Here is a 20188-nt window from a genome sequence, read left to right as displayed (position 1 = left end):
TCTAGAGAATTTTTATTTTCATTTATTGTGTTGTTCATCATTGTTTGTTTGCTCATTAGTTCTTCTAGCTCCTTGTTAAATGTTTCTTGTATTTTCTCTATTCTATTTCCAAGATTTTGGATCATCTTTACTATCATTACTCTGAATTCTTTTTCAGGTAGACTGCCTAGTTCCTCTTCATTTGTTTGGTCTGGTGGGTTTTTACCTTCCCTTAATCTGCTGCATATTTCTCAGTCTTATCATTTTGCTTTACTTACTGTGTTAGAGATCTCCTTTTCGCAGGCTGCAGGTTTGTAGTTCCTGTTGTTTTTGGTGCCTGTCTCTAGTGGGTAAGGTTGGTTCAGTGGGTTTTGTAGGCTTCCTGGTTGAGGGGACTGGTGCCTGTGTTCTGGTAGATGAGGCTGGGTCTTGTCTTTCTGGTGGGCAGGACTGTGTCTGGTGGTGTGTTTGGGGGTGTTTGTGACCTTATTATGATTTTAGGCAGCCTCTCTGCTAATGAGTGGGATTGTGTTCCTGTCTTGCTAGTTGTTTGGCATGCGGTGTCCAGCACTGGAGCTTGCTGGTCACTGAGTTGACCTGGGTTTTAGTGATGAGATGGAGATCTCTGGGAGAGCTATCGCTGATTGATATTACGTGGGGCCAGGAGGTCTCTGGTGGTAGTGTTTGACCTTGGCTCTCCTACCTCAGAGGCTCAGGCCTGACACTCAGCCAGAACACCAAGATCCATGTGGCAGGTGAAGTAATGGTCCCCCAAAGACACAGACATCCGAATCCCTGGAACCACCTGGCTGGTGCCTGGCGATGGGAACCCAGAACTGCTGGAGGGGCAGGGCGGTGGCCTGAGCTGTACAGAGTGACCTAGTCTCCTCAGTGTCATAGCTGGGCCATATGCGCCGCCCGCACCACCCTGCGCACCAGGGACTCCGCTTGAGCTTGACAGGCACCTGCACCCTAGATCCATGCCTGAAGTCCTAGATTTATGTCAGTGACCCCCCAATCAACCATTTCTTAATATTAGGTTTTTGATATTGTTGAGAAACAATGAGCTCAAACTGATACTCTGTGATAAATTCCTGTAATAAGTTTTTCTCAGTTATCCTTTGCTACTTAACTTACAACCCTAAAACAATGGCAACTAATTTTTTAGGTTGGCTTGAGGATTCCTCAGATAGATTTGCCCAGGCTCTGTCATGCAGCTGTAATCAGCCAGAGATCTAGCTGTGCTGGAAGGTCCAAGATAGCCTCACTTACAAAACTCAAAGCTGGTGGAAGCTATGGGTTGTGGTGTCTCAGTTCTCTTCCATGTGGCCTCTCATCCTCTAGGAGATTGGACTAATTTTCCCTAGGTGACATCTCAGGGCAGTATTCTCAAGGGCAAATGCAGAAGTAGCAATGTCTTATAAGGCTTAGCTTCAGAAGTCACATAACTTCACTTCTGCCATATTCTATTAGTAAAAGCAAGTCACTAAGTTATCCAGATTCAAGAATATTTATCTATCTATATCTATATCTATGTCTCTATCTATTATCTATCTATCTATTCCACCTCTTGATGGGAGTTGCAGCAAAGCCACGTTGCAAAAAGGGGCACAAATTTTGGGATGGGGCCATTAAACAATCTATTAGAGTGTGCCCTCTTGCCATAAATTATTCATATTCCTCCTACATGTAAAATGTGGTCACCTCCAAACTAAGACCTCCAAAAGTCCCATCCCAATTATTTTAGTTATCTATTGCTTTATAACAAATTAGCCACAAACTTAGCTGGCTAAAACAACAATGAGCATTTGTTACCTCACACAATTTTTTGGTAAAAAATTCAGGAGGTTAGTTGGATACTTGTGTCTCAGTGTCTCTCTTGTGGGTTCAGTCAAAATGTCAGTCAGTCATAGTCTCATTTGAAGGCTTGAATGAGACTGGAGGATTCACTTTTAAGATAGTTCACTCACACACCTGTGGATAAGAGTCTTCCATTCCTCACTACACAGACCTCCCCATAAGACTGCTTAAGTGTTCGCACAACATGGGAGTCGGTTTTCTCCAGAGTGAATGACATAAGAGAGGTCATTTGCAACCTTGCCATGGGAGATAAACATAGTTATTTCTATAATATCTCATTCATTACCCAGGCCAGTCCCATTCAGTATAGGAGGAAACTATACAAGGTCATCAGGGGTCATTTTGGAGGCTGGCTACCACATCAATTATGGTATCAAGCTTAAAGTCCAGAATTTCATGACCTGCCTCAGCCTACATGTGACTGAGTCTCCTTAAGTGTGGTTTTCAGGTACAGGAACTCGAACAGCAGCATCTCCAGAGATTTGTGAACTAAAAAGACAATATATCTTCCCCAGACACATTCAACATACAGTACAGAAATAGGGAAAAATTATGTATAGTAGAAAATCTCAATCATAATGGGATAATGAGATAGCAGTAGACACATAGAAGTCACTGATCAATAGCAGTTCTGAAATCCAGATGTCACATGTGGTCAGGCTCCCTACGCTGGGGGTGGGAAATGTTACTTGATTAGGACAGATTCTACTCCCAGGGAATGGTGTCACTGTTCTCCTCAGCTCTTCACTCTACTTTCTGAGCTCTTAGTCTAGCATTCTAAAAGGCTTTTCTTTATTTGTGCTTATATTTGAGTAGCTTTCTCCAGGAGCTTGTACTTCTTGCTTCTTACAAGCCTCTTTTCATTTGAACTATCTCCATCTCTCCCAATTCAAATCACCAAAGTTTAAGTTATGAACATGATTAGAAATATAATTGTCTTAAAATCTTTGTGGGTTTCCCATCAATCTTCTCAGCATTCACTCCAAGCTCCTAAAAGCCAAATCCATAATTCTTTTTGAGGTATACCTCTTTATACTTTAGAAAATTCAGCTTCTTTGGGACAATGCCATTGAGATTATTAGAAGCCCCTTTTTCTAGTGAAGAGGAATAACTGGGGACCTTAAATCTTATGAGGTCATAACAAAAGGTATTACAGCCATACCCTTGATCTGATATTTGCCCTGAAGTTGTGTTTTACTTTGGTAATCTTTTGCAAGCTGCAGACACAGAAAATATAAAGCAGTTTTGTTTTCCAACTCAGCAAGTCCTTGTTCTTTTATATTTTCTTTAAATTATGCTTGCAAACTCTGCAGTTCACTCATTAGCTCATCTCTCTTCTCATATGTTATAATATGCAGTTTAAGACACCATTTGGTATTTTTATCTTCTGCCTTAATATCTCCTTAGCCAGATCCAATAAATTTACTGAGTACATTTCTATCTTCCAAGTTACTACAGTTCTGCCACCATATACCAAGGATTGCCCTTTCTTCCTTTGTCTTCAGTAACCATTTCCTTTCTGTTCCTCTAGCCTCTCTTCTCTGCTCTTTTTCCAGCCTCCACCCACCACCTAGTTCCAAAGCCAGTGCCACATCATTGAGGTTTTGTTATGGTAGCATTACACTTCTAGTTACCAATTTGTTTCAGTTTCATATTGCTGAGTAACAAATCATCCAAGGTTTCGTGGATGAAAATGACAGTGATTTATGATTTCTTACAATTTTGTTTTGGCTGTCTGGTTCCTCTGATGGTGTTTGAATGGCTCAGGTTTTTTTGGGTTTTTTTTTTGTTTTCACATTTTTGATTGTCACAGCTGTGTGGGAGTTACTTGCATCTGGTGGTTAGAGGCCCCGGATGTTGGGAAACATGCTACAGTGCACAGGACAGCCCCCACAGCAACAAATTATCTAGCCCAACCCGTCTATAGTGCTGAGGTTGTAAACCCTGTAAATTAGTATTTTTAAATGCATCATCTCCTTTAATCTTTACAATACCCCAATTAGGTCAGTAAGATCTTCATTATTTACGAAAGAGGAAAGTGAAGCTCAGAGGAGTTAAGTAAAATGAACAAGATCACACAATTAGTAAAGGGCAGAGTTAGGGCTTAAATACATGTATGTCTGAGTTCTTAACCACTATACTATAGGATGTGCATTGTACCTGGATTGTTGATTTTCAAAAAAGATCAGATTTTCTAAATATTAAAACCACACAAACCAGAACTCTCCACCAATTATTTCTTCTTTGACTTTTTCCTTTCTAACTTAGTGTCTTCTCCTAGAAACAGAGCCCAAGGCAAGGATTACATGCTAATGCTTTATTTAGGAGGTACAATACTACAGCTGCAAAAATGAGCAAAAAGGGAAGTGAGGCAGAGAAGGATAGGAAATAATGCAAGGTGATACATTCCAGCAAAGCATCTATATGAGGCAGCTTATGAGATGTCTCCAAATGGGTTATTCAGGGGGGAAAACACTCCTTGATTCAGTCTATTGCAGGGAGGAAACGAGAGTAAATTTGTTTGCCAGATCCCTCATATCTCCTGAGTTCCATTGCTCTAAGTTTGCCTTCCAGGGATTTAACTCCACACTCCTGGGTTGCATTACTCAGCCCCTGCAGCAGCTGCTCAGGAAGCCACTCTTATGCCTGCAGCTTGGTCTTCATCTGAGTCCAGAAGTGCTATGAGACATAAATGCTTTCAGGCATGTTGTTGGTCGGCCTCAGGTAGTTTAACTCTGTAGGTCAGCACAGAGAGAGCTGAAGCAGCTGTGATGGAGCAGGTAATCAGAAGTTCAAGAAAAAGATCTAACCAAGAGAATCTGAGGTTGGACATAAGATGCGTCTAATATACTCTTCAACATGCTCTTCTGTCCCTGGAAGGAACTCTTTCCAGCTGGGATGACCCAACATAACATCTAGGATTCATTAAGCTGGAAGAGGCAGACAACACAAAGGGAACTACCTAAAATACTAAGGAAAGGTGGAAAGTAGTGAAATGACTGCTAGTAGTAAAATGACAGCAGTAACTATAGGTCTCTCAACCACATATCACCACATCCAAATATCCAGAGAAAGAAATAAACTGTCTCTCCATTTGGGTCTCTCTTATAAACAAAGAAACTTTTCCTAAAGGGCCCCTCAGTAAACACTCCCCGAATTTCTCATTGCCCAAGTTGGGCGACGCATCCATTCCTTAACAATGCCCATTACAGGAGCCTAATCAACATTGATTCGTTGATACCTGGGTCCCTGGACCAATCACTGTCAAGAAGGAGGGATCATCACAACTGTTTAAACCAACCAGGGGCCAGGTCCAGCCCTGGGATAATCCTCAAACTGCGTGGCTACTGCAAAATGGAAGTGGACTAAAAAGGCAAATGATGTTAAAGAGAAAACCCCAGTGTCTAAAAGAGACAGTCTTCAAGAGTTCCTAAAGAAACAAAGACCAAGCTGCCATCTGCATTTCTTACTAGACAGTTGTCATGAGGTCTCGATTCACTTCAGATGAAGTGTGTTGCAGACACACTGTCCAGGTCTCCTTGGCTCTTACTATTCCTTCTACTGGGACCATCTCTCCCCCTGCCTCTGATGGCCCATCTTATCCTCAAGCTAATTTCCAAAGTCTGTGCTGATGTTTCAGAGTCAGAAAACATAGGCTACAGGAAATGAAGGCTTTGGAGTTAGTAGCGATCTTAGAAATCTAGATCAGCTTTTTACCCACTGCATGGGATCCCAGAGGCTCTGTAAAGTGCTCTCCAATGTGGCTTTAGAGGGCTGAAGGGAAGAGCTAAACAGCTGGGGCTCTGGACATTCTGCACTCACCCAACCAGAGTATTGATTTGATTTGGTTTACTTGACTCAAATAATCAAATCAAATTTGAATTGATTTATTTTACATATTTACATTGTTTGTTTCAAGATTAATTTTCCTTTGTGGAAAGGATTTCTTATAAAAGTGAGAAAACTGAAGCTTAGTGAGGGGTCTGAGGTATGTCTGGGATGTCATGGAGTTGATCTGACTCTCCTCCTCAGGATGACTGTGTGATATTCGGAAAGATCTGTCCTGTGCTTCCTGAGTCCTTTTCCAGAATCGATGGCCCCAACTCTTGCCAATCTCACTCACAGAAAGACATTCTGAGTCATCTCACCAATTCATTGCTCAACGCCTTGTTAAAAATCACACTTAGAGTGTGCCAAGAAATGAACATGATGATTCAGATGCATCTGAGCAGGAGAGAGAAGAGCAGGACTACCTCATCCCCATCAGAATGCTGAACTCCTAATAATGCAGCCAGGGATCACATTAGTTACTTGGCAGGCACAAAACACCATTGCCTGATACTATCCATTAAAACTCTTAGGGCTTTTTTTCAAAAGCTGCTGCGAAGACTTTCCTCCCCATCCTGTTCTCATCTGCTTGTTTATTTAGACCCAGTTACAGAGCTTAATATTTATTTCATTTATTCTAAGCGGCCAACAATTCTGAGTGGCCAACCCTGTATATTTCTGGGTACTCCATGTGTGGACTGAGAATTCTAGGGCAGGAATAGCAAACTCAACGACCTATAGGGACAAGGAAGGTAGGGAGGGAGGTAAGGTAAATAAGTGAAAGTGGGCAGGTCTAATTCAAACCTGCGAGTGGGGAAACTTGGTGAGCTGAAGAATTCAGCCCCATCTGAAGGGACAGATTCTAATCAGCTTTGACTCACCATCACTATGCAAAAATCAAGCCCAGTATTGCTCAGTCTTATGATTCTTCAAGAGAAGCCAGAAATGTGGACGTTTACTGGAAGTATCCACATTGGCCACTAATTCACAAAGATCTAATACACTCTATAGGCCAAACAAAACACATCTGCAGCCTGGGTTCAGCCCATAGACTGCAAGTTTGCAACCTTTGCCCTGTGAGGATGAGGGAGTTGGGCAGCTCTGATTCTTGAGACAAAAATATAAAATGATTTGTATTATCTTGGATTTAATAGCATAACATTTATTTTTTAACTTTCCCTGTTAATCATAGGCTTGAGCATTTTTAAGCTGGAAAGAATCTCAGAGATTATATGGTGTAATTCTCTTGTTTTACAAAAGAAGAATCTGATTCAGAGAGAAGTGACTTGGATTTTAACTAAAAATACAGTTGACCCTTGAACAACACAGATTTGAACTGTGCAGTTCCACTTATACACAGGGGTTTTTTTTTCTCAAATAAATATATACCTGTATTTTCATTTTATAGATCTTTAACTGTGGGGGAATGTTTGCGTTCGATTAGAGATCACAATACATGGAATCAAAAGAAGTACGGTTTGAGTCCTGATTCTACCCAAACTGTTTCAGATTCTTGCCCTTGGGTGAGTCATTTATCAGTCCCTTTGTTTTTGAGGCAGAGATAGCAGTACATGGATCTTCTACTTCGCGGGAGTCGGAGTCAGTGCCCCTAACCCCCGTGTTGTTCAAGGGTCGACTATATTTCAATGAAATAAATAACAAATCAGATTCTCAGAAATAGAAGAAGTTGTATTGGTCCCCCAATCCAGGGATTTTCAACCTTGACACTACTGACATTTTGAATTGGTTAAGGGTTTGCCACGGGGTGGGGTGCACAGTCCTGTGCACTGTATGACTTTCAGCAGCATCCCTGGCCCCTGCCCACTAGATGCCAGTCATGTGAGGCAAAACAGAGGTAAAAATGTATCCAGATGTTGTCAGATGTCCCTGGGGGACAAAATCAACACTGCTTTTGAAAACAACTGCCATTCTCTAACCCCTATTTTACAGATGAGGAAACTAACACTCAGAAAATTCAAGAGTGTTGTCAAGGATACATGAGGAGTTATTGGCATGGCTGGTACCAAGACTCAGTATCTTAATTCCCAGTAGAGTGTTCTCTCCACCAAAGACTGCAAATCTAAACCACAGTTTCATTAGTAAAAGATCTGTCTAAAACTGCATATTTTAAAATAAGAAGCAACATGGCATAATGGTGAGGAGCATAGCTTCTAAGACTAACAGATCTAGACTTCTTTCTCAGCTCTTCTACTTAATAAGTTTGTGACATTGACCAAAATAATCTCTTTGTTTGTTTCCTCATTTGAAAAATGGATTGCTCTAAAATATAAGGTTTATTTGGAAAAACAGGTGAGAAAATTGATATAGTGCTTGCCACAAAATAGGAAATCAGTAAATGGAAATTATTATTACCATCATCATCATCATCATCATTAGTAGTATTATTAACTGGACCTGGGGTCGACAAACTATAGTCCCCAAACCAAATCTGTCTTGCCTGTTTTTGTATAGCCTGTGAGGTAAGAATGATTTTTACATTTTTAATGGTTTAAAAAAATTTAAAAAAACAATATTATTTTGTGATACATGAAAATTGTGTGGAATCAAATGGCATTGTCCATAAATAAAGTTTTATTGGAACACAGCCATGCTTATTCATTTACATAGTCTATGGCTACTTTCTTGCTATAATCAGTAGTTGCAAGATAGATCATATGGCTGGCAAAGCCTAAGATATTTACTGGCCCTTTACAGAAAAAGTTTGCTTAATTAGACCTTTGATCTCCAGGAAGAAAACAGGCAGCCATAATTGGCACAGAGCCCTCTAGTGTACAGGAGGAAATATAGCAAAATAATTCATTGTTCCTTTTTGATACCCTCTTGTAGTTCTAGCCCCTCTAAACATTGTATTTAACTCTGCTCACTTGAGACATTTCTCAGCATCTGTGTGCACCTAGTATTTTCAGAAATAGTTATCCGGAGGACTATGAAAAAACCTTTACTTTTTATAGATGTCCTTTCTTGAATAAACCTCATTAGAGACTTGGTACTTGAAGGTGTTTTTCAAAATCTGGAATATTTATCAAAAGGAAAGGAAATGGTTTTCTCAGTGTTAAGCCAACCACATATTTTAAGTGTTGCATGATTTGTACAGGACAATAAAGAGGGATATCCGGTTAAAAGGAAAAAATAGATAAGAACTATCTGCCAAGACTAAAATTTAAGAGATGCTGTTGTGTCACTTTTTTTTTTTTTTGTAGTACCTTGAGCATCTTAGTTATGATTTAGCTTGACTACAGGCCAAGAGTTTAAAAGTCAAGGTACCTGTTTACAGCCCTAGCCTTGCCACTAACTAGATTTGTGGTTTCCAAAATTCTGTTTCAACTCAATACAATACGTATATTGATTGTCTAATGTGTGCCAGATGCTGTGCTGGGCATCGGAAGTGCAAAGATAAATCAGACATGGTCTTTCTCCTAAAAGATTTCACTGAAGGTCTGTTTAAGTCATTGAACTCCTTTGAGGGTCAGTTTTCTCATCTGTAAGAGTAGGGCATTGCATTAAATATTTCATCCAGTAGAGAAGTTTTTATTGATTTCCTTTGTCTTGACATACCCTCTGGCAGATTACAAGGAATGAAAATAGAACTGTGTCACTATAATCATTCAGTTATAAACCATGCTAGTCACTGCTCTGGGAAGTAGTTCATAGGTAATTATAATACAATAATAATAAACACAAAATAGATGTATGAAGCACATGAAACAAAGCCATTAATTTTTCCTGAATGAGGAAAGACAGACTTCACAGAACAAGTAACATTTGGATAAGTCTTAAATGATGAGTTCATTGATGACATGGTATGTTGGGAGCTCCCATCTCTGAGAAGGGATAAAGCCAGACCAAAAAATATTTAGGAGCTGGGGAAGAGGATGGTGGTCAGCGGAGTCAGCCCCTTTCCCATTAGAACTGGCAATTCTAAATGAGGTCCAAAGGAGATGGACAAGATTCAATCTAGTCCAGGACCAGGGAGAATCCGATACAAAGAAATGAGGCAAGGCGTGTCATTTGGGCTTCTAGACATTTACTGTTCTTGGTGCTACACGTAAACTAAAAAGATTCATTCTAAAGGAGATAACGGAAGTCAGGTACAAGCTTCCCCAGAGGAAAGGGCCAATGAGTACCAGGATGGAGTCAGACCAACAGCCAACTTCTCAGCTTTTAGTATTTCACTCTGGACCAGTAGGACAGAAATAAGCACCCAGGATCAGAAATAAGAGGCAGCAACCCCAAGCTCATGGGTGACTGGAATAAGGGATGTACATGTAAAGCTACAGATTATTCCCAAATCTCGTGTACATGTGACAAGGGAGTTTTATATGACTTGTCAATCCTGGGGGATCATGATCTTGCTAGCATGGGCACCATGGCAGGAAACTCAGACATCAAAGGGGAAGGCAACATTGGTCACGAAGACAGAGAAGTATGAGAGGGCTTTGTGGGTGGAAGCATAAAAATGCACTTATAACTCTCAAATAATCCCACCTCTCTCTTTCTTGCCCTCCAAGTTGCCATCTGCAGATGTATCTGCAATGCCAATGAGAGGCCCCATTATGACTCTCCATTTGATGAGCCCTGAGTAATTTGGCAACAGATGTAGGATTAACACACGTTGTTTAATGGTGCTCTGATTAGACTTAATGAAATTTCAAATTTCCAATCCCATTGCACAAGGCACAGAATAGAGCCAGACCTGCCTTCCTCAGGAAGGATCCCTCAACATTCAGACCACTGAGGACTCTTCAGAAATTTTGGTTGCCTCTGCCTGACTTGACAACTGCATCTTCTCCCCGTTTCCCATTACAACATCACTCTACATATTACTCCACTTCCAAGGGTCTGCTGTAAAGGTCTGTCCCACTGCAGCCAGTTCAGAGTACACCTGCCCATGGCTAGTCATTGACCCTCTGCCCTCACCCCACTACTTCTCATGGGACCCAGGTTTCACTAAGTTCCCTGGTGTGCTGTGCCAAAGCCTTCCCCTCTACTCTCCCCCACACCCATCCCCCAATCCACTCCTAGGCCACAGTGCACTTGGGGGAGATTCAATCCATATGTTTCCTTTTCTTCCTACAGAACACATCCAGCCATTGTTTAAAGAGGGAGGCAACAGCCAAGAAGAGCCATGTGAGACCTCTCTTTGCTTTCCAATCCTTTATTAGGGAGCAGGGAAAGAAGGACTTTGCCAAGAGCAAGCCTGAAACATTTTGTTGGGTTTGGTTCAAAACCTGCAAGTCATGTTTCCACACAAACATGTCCCTAGGACTGAGTATGTAAGGCACTATTCAAGGGGTTTCTGGGATATGAAAGTCACCACCACCACTAGGATGTGTGTGAAGGGAATCTAGGATGTGTGTGAAGGGAATCAGTTTGCAGGAGATCGTTTTACATTATTACCTTCCAAAGCTGACATACGCCATCTCTGAGAGTATATAAACTCTTCCTACTTATAAGCACACACTACCTCAGCATCAATGCTTTTAGAGTTGAGTGGAACCTGAGATATCTATCAGGTGTCTCAATCATCTCATTTTAAAATAAGAGAAAATGTAGCCTGAGAGAGGGCAAGGGACTGGTCCAAGGTCAAATTGCTGATCAGTGTTTCAAAAAAGCCAGAACTTCTGATTCCAAGTTCAGAGCTTTGGACTCAGTGCCTCATGCCCTGACCTTGCACAGATGCTAAGTCCAATATAGACAAGATATATTTTCATGCTTTAACCTTCCTGGCTTATTCCAGACCAATTATTTTTTTAAAGCTTTCTTTATTTGCATTGTCTACTTTTCTTGTATTTTTTTTCGGGGGGGTGTCATTCTTTGAACCCACAAGTTAGGGACTTCAAGGTTTCAGGAGAAACTCCTTCTCCAACCTCCCCAACAGACCTCTATGTGGGATCTCCTTAAATAATATTGAAGACAGGGAGCTCACTGCTCTCTGTGGTGGCCCATTCCATCTTTGGGAAGCTCCAGTTCCTGGAAAGCTCTTTCTTTCATTAAGCAAAAGTTTGTTTCTCTATCCTTTTCTCCACAAGCCTGTTGCTCCTGGGATCTCCCAGAGCTGCTTCCAGGAGAAGCCAAATAGGGATGCTCCACAGTTCCTATGGAGCGAGCACTGCCCTCTGCCAGTATAAGAGCACCGTTATCACAGTCACTCTGGGACTTCTCCCCTTGCCCATAATCCCATCAGGGAGGGGCTTTTTTTAAATTAAGATATAACTGGCATATAACATTGTGTTGGTTTCAGGTGTACTGACATAATGATTCAATACATATACATATTGTGAAATGATCACATAATAAGCTTAGTTAACATCCATCACCCCAGATAGTTACAATTTTTTTTGTGTGATGAGAACTTTTAAGGTCTACTCTCAGCAACTTTCAAACATACAACACAGTATTATTAACTATAGTCACCATGCTGTGCATTACATCCCCAGGACTTATTTATTTTGTAACTGCAAGTTTGTATCTTTTGACTACCTTCACACATTTTGCCTACCACCCACTCCCCACCTCTGGTAACCACCAATCTGTTCTCTGTATCTATGACCTCAGTTTTTGTTGTTGCTTTTTTTGTTGGTGGTGGTTTTTTTTTTTCCCTTAGATTCCATATATAAGTGTGATCAAATGGTATTTGTCTTTCTCTGTTTGATTTATTTCACTTAGCTTAATGCTCTCAAGCCCTATCCATGAGGCTGTGAATGGCAGAATTTTTTCTTTTTTATGGCTGTATAATATTCTATTTTATATATGTACCACATTTTATTTATCCATTCATATGGATGGACATTTAGATTGTTTCCATGTCTTAGCTATTGTGAATAATGCTGTAATGGGTGCAGGTAGTGTTTCTAGTTAGTTTTTTCATTTCCTACATATAAATTACCCAGCAGTAGAATTGCCGGATCATATGGTAGTTCTATTTTTAATTTTCCTGATTATATGTTTTTAATACACACTGTGGCAGGTGAAGACCCAAGATTCTGTTAGCTAAAATTCAACTAGGAAATCTTAAGTGTAATATATCATGCTGGGATCTGAGAAAACACTAACAAGAATTTTAGTAAAAATTTAATTTATGAAATCACTCTAATAATCATTAAATAAAATTGTAAAAATCAAGGTCCTTGTGTGTGTGTGTTTTAAAATTTTATTTAATACACAGGTATTTGGCACCTTTTTATATACCAAGTGCTCTTCTAGAGTGCTAGGGATCTTCCAAAAACCAACAAGACTCATTGGCTCCTCCCTTTGTGGAGGCCCTTCCTGGTGACCCCTTTCAGCCTTAAACCTCCAAGGCTCTAAAAAGGATTTCAGACCACCAGGGAAACCTCTGCTGAAAGAGGCAGATAATAAGGATAAGACAATGGGGCAGTTGTATGCAGGAGAGTGGAGGCAAGGATGGAGGTTTAGAAAGTAGGTAGGAGATAGAAGTAAGTGGAAAAGGTAGACGCTGCATTCCTCTACCCTGAAGATAATACTGGTTGTGGAGCATGATATCATAGAAAGACCATGGGTTTCAGAGTCAAGCAATGAAGATCCAAATCCCAAATTCCACACCACTAGTTAGAGAAGTTGTTTAACCTTCAGCCATCAACCATTCTAAACCCCCATCTCCTCACCTATAGAATGAGGATAACCACACATACTTCTAAGGATAAAACCAGAGCACAACAATGGTAAAATGTCTGAAATACTTTAACCAAAATCCATAAAATTCCCATATAAGATGAAGCCTAGAAAGCAGACCATTGCTCTGACCTTCACTAGCCTGTTCTGACACCTGATAGTCCTTTTCTGCTCACAAGGGAGTCCTGGAGATTGGAACCTCAAAATAATCAAATCCCATGGGCTCAAGCTCCAGTTCCACTGCTATGAAAGGATATATCCCTTCCCCTCTCAACCAGTGAGCCTGGTTTCATTCTTCCTACACACACCTTGCTTGGGGCAAAGTGAAACAAATCCAGATATCAAGATGTTCCTGGGGTAGGATGGGGGGACACCAATCTCCCAGTGTGCTCATCTATTTGCACAGCTGCAGTCAATTAGGTGAAACCGTAATTGTTTTATACTTTTGCTCAACGTTTAATCCTGGAGAAAGAAGAACGGATTGTTGGTTTTCCTTTTTCATCTTCCAGTATTTTTGTTTTGTTTTTATTTCTTGTCATAATATTTAGATAGTATTTGTGTAAGGGAAGGCAATCATAATAAAATGGATAATCAAACAGAGTGCTCTAAGGCACATTTACAAAAGCCTTTGCCTCAGAAATGCTTCCTTTACTCAGATAGTGGGCAGTGGAGGGCAAGGGAAAGTCTGTTTCTATGGACAGGGAAGTGATTCATGCCAATCAGCTAGACAGTCTCTCTTTCAAAATTCTGCATATGTAAGATGTAGCATAATAAATCACTTCAACAAGCAAACAGGAGTTACCATATGCCTTCTAGGTGCTAAACCCATGCTAAGGACTGGAGGTACCAAAATGAATAAGAGATGAGGCTCAGGGCCAGGATTAGGGTGCGGCATGTGAGACACTTGCCTCAGGAGTAAAATTTAAGGGGATGCCCCCCAAACTCAATTATCAAGATAAAAATTATTTTATAAAGCAATATTTTTAAAAATAAAAACTGATGCAACAGAAACCCATGGTGCACAAAATATCAAAGCTTTGGTATGATTTTACTTTTAATTATTAGTTTACAAATGATTTAAACTGCAAAAAACTTTAAGAAAGTCACAGTTGGAGTAAAACACAAGAATGTTTACCTTACAAATCATGAAAGCAACCTTAGCACTGAGTCTAGAAAACAAAAGATGGAGAAAATAGCAAGAAAAAATACATAGGAAGCGAAAGCCATATGAAACAAAACAATTATGAGAATAATCATACACGTTTTAAACCTCCCCTTTAAAGAATGAGACTGATATTAACTTCTAAAATAAAATCCCTTGATTTGAAGTTTGGGGATAAGATTGAGAGTAAAAATGTATTCATTTCCTTTGACCCCCAAAATCATACTTCAGGGAACCTATCATAAGTAAAACTGAAATATGGAAAAAGCATCATTTATAACCAAAAAATTTAAAAGGACTCTCAACAGAATATTATTCAGTCATTAAAAATTGTGGTTATGAAGACCAAGCAATGTTAAAAAATGACTGGACAACTTAATGAAGTGACAAAACTAGGAAACATAATTGCACGCATGCCACAGTAACTACTACATTAAAAATGCATAGAAAGCAAAAACTAAAGATAAACACACTAAAATTATAATAGTGATTTTATTTTGGTGGTAGAAATTTGATTGTATTTCCTTTCCTTCCTCCTTCCTCTTTCCTTCCTTCCTTCCTCCTTCCTCTTTCCTTCCTTCCTTCCTCTTTCCTTCTTTCCCTTATTCTCCTTCCTTCCTGTTTTTAAGATTGTATATTATATTTTGTACTGTATATTATATTGTATATTATATTGCATCATTCAGGGTTCAGCAGAAAACAGGTGGCATACTCAAAGAGATCATTGAAAAGTATTTAATTACAGGACTACTCTCAGAGGTGTGAGCAGGGTTAAGGAGAAACAACAAAATACCTGGTGTCTAGCAACAACTAGAAGTTGTTACTATTCCTAAGTCAGAAGAACGAGAAGGGAGCAGCTTCTGGAACCAGGAGAAAACTGGAGCTGCAGGAGAAAGCTGTCCCATAGGAAGAACAGCCTCTATAAAACTGTAGAGTGAATGGGAATAAACATTTGCATCTCTCTTCTCCCTCCTTCCAGTCTCCTGCTAGTGGCTTCCATTGGCTGAACTTGGCTGAATGATAGAGAATAAGGGAACCTAGATGATGCAGTCTGTTGAGGTCAGCCTCTTGGGGTATGGAGCAGGTAAGGAGAAGGGTGAAAAGTGGATCTGGAGGGACAAAGAGAACATACTCCACAAAATCATTGTATCATTTTATTTCTAAAATGGAAAAATGTATAAATTAAGAAATTGATTGCATTTGAAACTCACTTTCTCACCCATCAAATGCAGATAAAAATAATCCCTACCTGATACAGTTATTGGGTAATCTCGAAAGTCAGCAATGTCTGTTAACTTGTTTTGTCAATATTATAATAATCATTACTATATATATATTTATTGTGATGATGGTGGTGGAGCTTGTGGTGATAGTGGTGGCCATGGTGGTGGTGATAATGTTAGTGGTGATGGTGATGATAGTGTACATAATGGTTATGGTTGTCATGATGGAATTTGGGGTGGTAATGGTGATGCTGATGATGGTGGCAGCATACATGAGGGTGAGGGTGGTGGTGATACCAATGCCAGTGGTGGTGGCGGTGGTTATATCATTAGTACATTATCCTGTTACATGCAATATGAGTTTCATATGTTATCAAATGTTATCCTTAAAGCCATATCTTCTATGAGATCAGGGACAATTAGATGGTAAAATATGGATCCTTCAGGGCCCATCTCTATGATATTTCTTTAATCCATAGAAAAATATAATTCAATCTAGGGTACATTCACTAAGAAACTACTATGTGGGGTCTTCAGAAAGGAATGAAAGTTTCTACCTTCATAGCCTTTACAACCTGAGAGCGAGAACAGGAGGCAAATATACATTACTGCAGACCAGCATCCTCAGCTGTGAGCACCTTCTTTCCAGTGCCTAATCAAGTGCCTAGGACATTAATAACCTTGAAAAATATTTAAGGAGTGAATGAAAACGTTACTAATTTTTCTGGAAGTCCAGCTTGATCGTGTAGACAGGATGATATTGAGTACTTAACTATTCTAACCCCTTCGTTTTAACTCAGTTAATCTTCTCAACAGTCTTATGAAATACATACTAACATTATTCTCTTTGTACAGATATGGCAATTAGAACACAGATTAAGCAAATAGTTCTACATTGCACAGCTTACCAAGTGAGTAACTTGGGGTTCAAACCCAGAAACTCCAGTGTTGGAGCACGGACTCTAGCCCTAATGTCCTCAGAGAAAGCTTTGTGGTGGAGGAGGAAGAATTAGATTTAAGTGTAGAGGATTCGGTAATGGCAGGAAAATCCTAGGGAAGGTCGTTCAAGGAAAAGGGAAGAGCATTCAGCAAAGGCCCAGAGGAAATCACAGAAGTAGTCTGAAGGATATTCTCAGAGATAAACTTCAGAAAGATAATCTGGAACTCAAGTTACCGGTGGATTGCATGGACTCATGATTGGAACGATGAAATAAAGAGAAAACAAGTTGGAAGAAATTATCCCGGATTCTTTAGGACCAACGAAGGATGTGGGGGTTTGTTTATTGGTTTTGTTTTTTGTTTTGTTTTATATTCAGAGGGAGCTCTCTCCTGGGTTACTTGCAAAAGTGAGCAAACTGGTGGGGATGGAGAGGATGCATCTTTGTAAATTTGATGCTCGCTTTGCCATCAGCCTAACTAACATGCCAGCATCTGGGGCAAGAAGCAGGAATGAGCTTGATGACAGTACTGTCTTACACATGGGAGGCAGTGTTCAGTGTGGGAATGGGCGGAGGGGCTGCGACAGGGAGCAAGGAAGATCCAAGAGGGGAACAACATCTTAAGCCCAGGAAGGAATCGGGTAGGAAACCAGTGCCTGGCTAGGTTTCACAAGGGAGCATGGCCGGGCTCCAGCACAGGGCAACCTGGGGAAATTCCTCTCCAGCTTCCTGTTTCCCAGCTCTTTCTATTGGCTCAGCCCACCTGCTCCAACTCTGCCCTCTCCTCCAGCACCTAGAGACATAGCAGCACCTCTGATTGTTTCTGCTACATTAAGACTGGCTGGAAAATGTGAAAATGTACCCTACCTCAGGACAGGAAGATGGATGAGTTACAGGGAAATTATTTTAAAATCTCCTCAAAGTAAAAACTATAATGTCAGGGTGGTCAGGAACACAAAAGAGAAAATATATATATGTATATACAGGCAGGGAAACGCATGAGAAGAAACCACTGTGTGTGTGTTTTCATTTGGCTAGGTTTCGTTCAATAATAATGTTGTCTGGGAAATATTCAGTGTGAGAATTTCTCTGTTGGCAACAAGTTGGCTGTGTTTGGGCTCCCTGCTCTGAACACCAGGGCACTTCAGATCAAGTACAGGAGGTTACGTGTGGTCACCTGCAGTAGGCCTTGCTACCAGCCTGGGCCAAGCATGTGGCTTGAATTCCTCTCCACATTCCCTCGCTGTTCCATCCATCTTCTTCGACAGGCGGCCCGGGGACCTTGCTCTACCTCAGCCGAGTCACTTCACGTCTTGTTTGCCTCAGTTTCCTCATTATGAAATGGGGCTAAAATGGCTTGCTGAACAGCCCTCGCAGAAGTGAAGAGACCCGTCTTCACTGGGGGTTTGGGGGCAGGTGAGTGCAGGGATGGACCGCTTACAGGTGAATGGGCAGGAGAGGGACATTTTCGGATGGGTGCTTCTCATAAATGGGGCAACTGGCACCTTCCAAATGCTATTTGGTGAGGGGAAGTTGGGGCTCAAATGAACTGACAGCCAATGGATATTTAACAAAAGATATTTAGGTTACCTTTATCACGGAGAAACACTCTAAACAAAAATAAGGGACCCATTCAATAGTATTGGTGTGATAATCATACATGAAGAATTTATTTTTTATAATTCGATCATTTAATTTGTATAATTATTTGGTAAATTCCCACTGTACACTCATGCACTAACTTAGTACTGATGTGTAATAGTGAAAAAACAACAAACGGATACACTCTTCCCCAACAAATCTTGCATTCCAGAGGTGGAGACAGACATAAGCAAATACATACACTCATGCATGCATACAAGTTTTGATTGATGCTATAAAGAAAAAGAACAGAATTCTCTAAAGAGGACCCCAGGAGCTTAGTAAAGCTCACTCTATGAAAGCAACATTTGAGCTAAGATCTGAAGAGTAAGCAAGAGATAGCTTGGCGAAGAGTGACAGAAAGAACATTCTAGGCAGAGGGAACAGCATGAGGTAGAAAAGCACTTGGCAAAGAAGAGGCCAAACTATTTTAGAGAGCAGTAAGATGGGGCTGGAGAGGTGGGGAGAAGCCAGAACACACAGGATACCAAATGCGCTGTTAAGATCTTTGCATTTTAGTTTAGCTGCAATGGAAATTTACTGGACCACCTTGAGCAAGGGAACCGCATGAGCCATGAGAGTGGAAGCAATAAGACCCATTAGGAGGCTGTCACCACAGTCTGAAGAGACGAGCGAGGCTGATGAGAACTAAAGTGAGGGCAGTGCAGATGAGAGGAGTTTGGAGAGGAGTTTATTTGGGGTTAAAATGCAGAGGGTTTGGTGACTTATTGATGTGGAATGAAAGGGTAGAGAAGGGGGCAAGAAAAGCTCCTAGAGTTCCAGGTTGAGCAACTGGGTGGGTAGAAGTGCTATTTATGTGATGGGGAAAATGATGGGGAAGCTGCTTTGAGGAGCTCATCGTCCAACATGCAGAAAGGACTTTAATTGCTTGAGTACCATGCTTGAGGTATATACAAAGTCTTACAGAAGCAGAAAGGAAGGAGCCTATGAATCTGGCTGGAATTAGAGGAAAAGGAATCACAGAAGGGGTGTCATTGGGGTTGGCTCCTGAAAGATGAGGTGTGTTTAACAGATTAAAAAGGGAAGACAGATCTTCTAGGAATAGGAACAGCATTTTAAAAATATACATAATAATGCCAGTCCTGCAAAACGTTTGAAAGGATTAAGTAAGATAATTTACATGGAAATACCTAAAACTTTGGTATTTGTGCTTTGGAATTTGTTGATGGTGTTTACAGCATTGTCACCAGCCCATCCAACAGCCAGTGTTGTACGTGTACATCTATCTGATTCTTCATCAATCAATAGGAGAATAAAACTGACTGGCTTCCCTGCCTCTTCCTAATACACCTGAGATACGTATATGGAATGATGAACCCCTGTAGGGCTAGTTACTGAAGGCTGCAAAAAAGGGGATTACCGCTGACCCTTGAACAATATGTTTTTGAACTGCATGGGCCACTTATAGAGGTTTTTTTCGATGGTGAATACTACAGTACTACATGACGAGATCCCCAGCTGGCTGAATCTCTGGATACGGAACCACAGGTATGGAGGAACCGTGGATACAGAGGGCCGACTATAAGTTATACATGGACTTTCAACTGCACAGAGGGTCAGTGCCCCAAGTCGTTCAGGAATCAACTGTAATGTATAAGCCTAGCTGTTTTTAGGCTTGGCCTTTTCAATTATATTCCTTTACATTTTAAAGTACAGTTTATTTTGAAAATCCCATTCTCTCCATGTGTCTACATAACCCCTTAGCAGCCAGCGCAGGACCTAACATAAAAAGGTGCTCAACAAAAGTTAACTAAACAATATGAATTGGTAGGGCATTTATGGGTGCCTCCTATTTTTCAGAGACTATATTAGTCTGAGGGCACAGAGATAGTTAAAGCAAAGGTCCTGTCCTCAAGAAAGTCACAGACATAAATCTAGAGGAATAA

This window comes from Aethalodelphis obliquidens, unplaced genomic scaffold (genome assembly GCF_003676395.1).
Source record: "Aethalodelphis obliquidens isolate GAN/ISIS:26980383/991018 unplaced genomic scaffold, ASM367639v1 scaffold9, whole genome shotgun sequence".
In the NCBI taxonomy this organism is placed as follows: domain Eukaryota; kingdom Metazoa; phylum Chordata; class Mammalia; order Artiodactyla; family Delphinidae; genus Aethalodelphis; species Aethalodelphis obliquidens.
The sequence above is the reverse complement of the archived record's forward strand: the minus strand, read 5'-3'. Positions refer to the sequence as shown.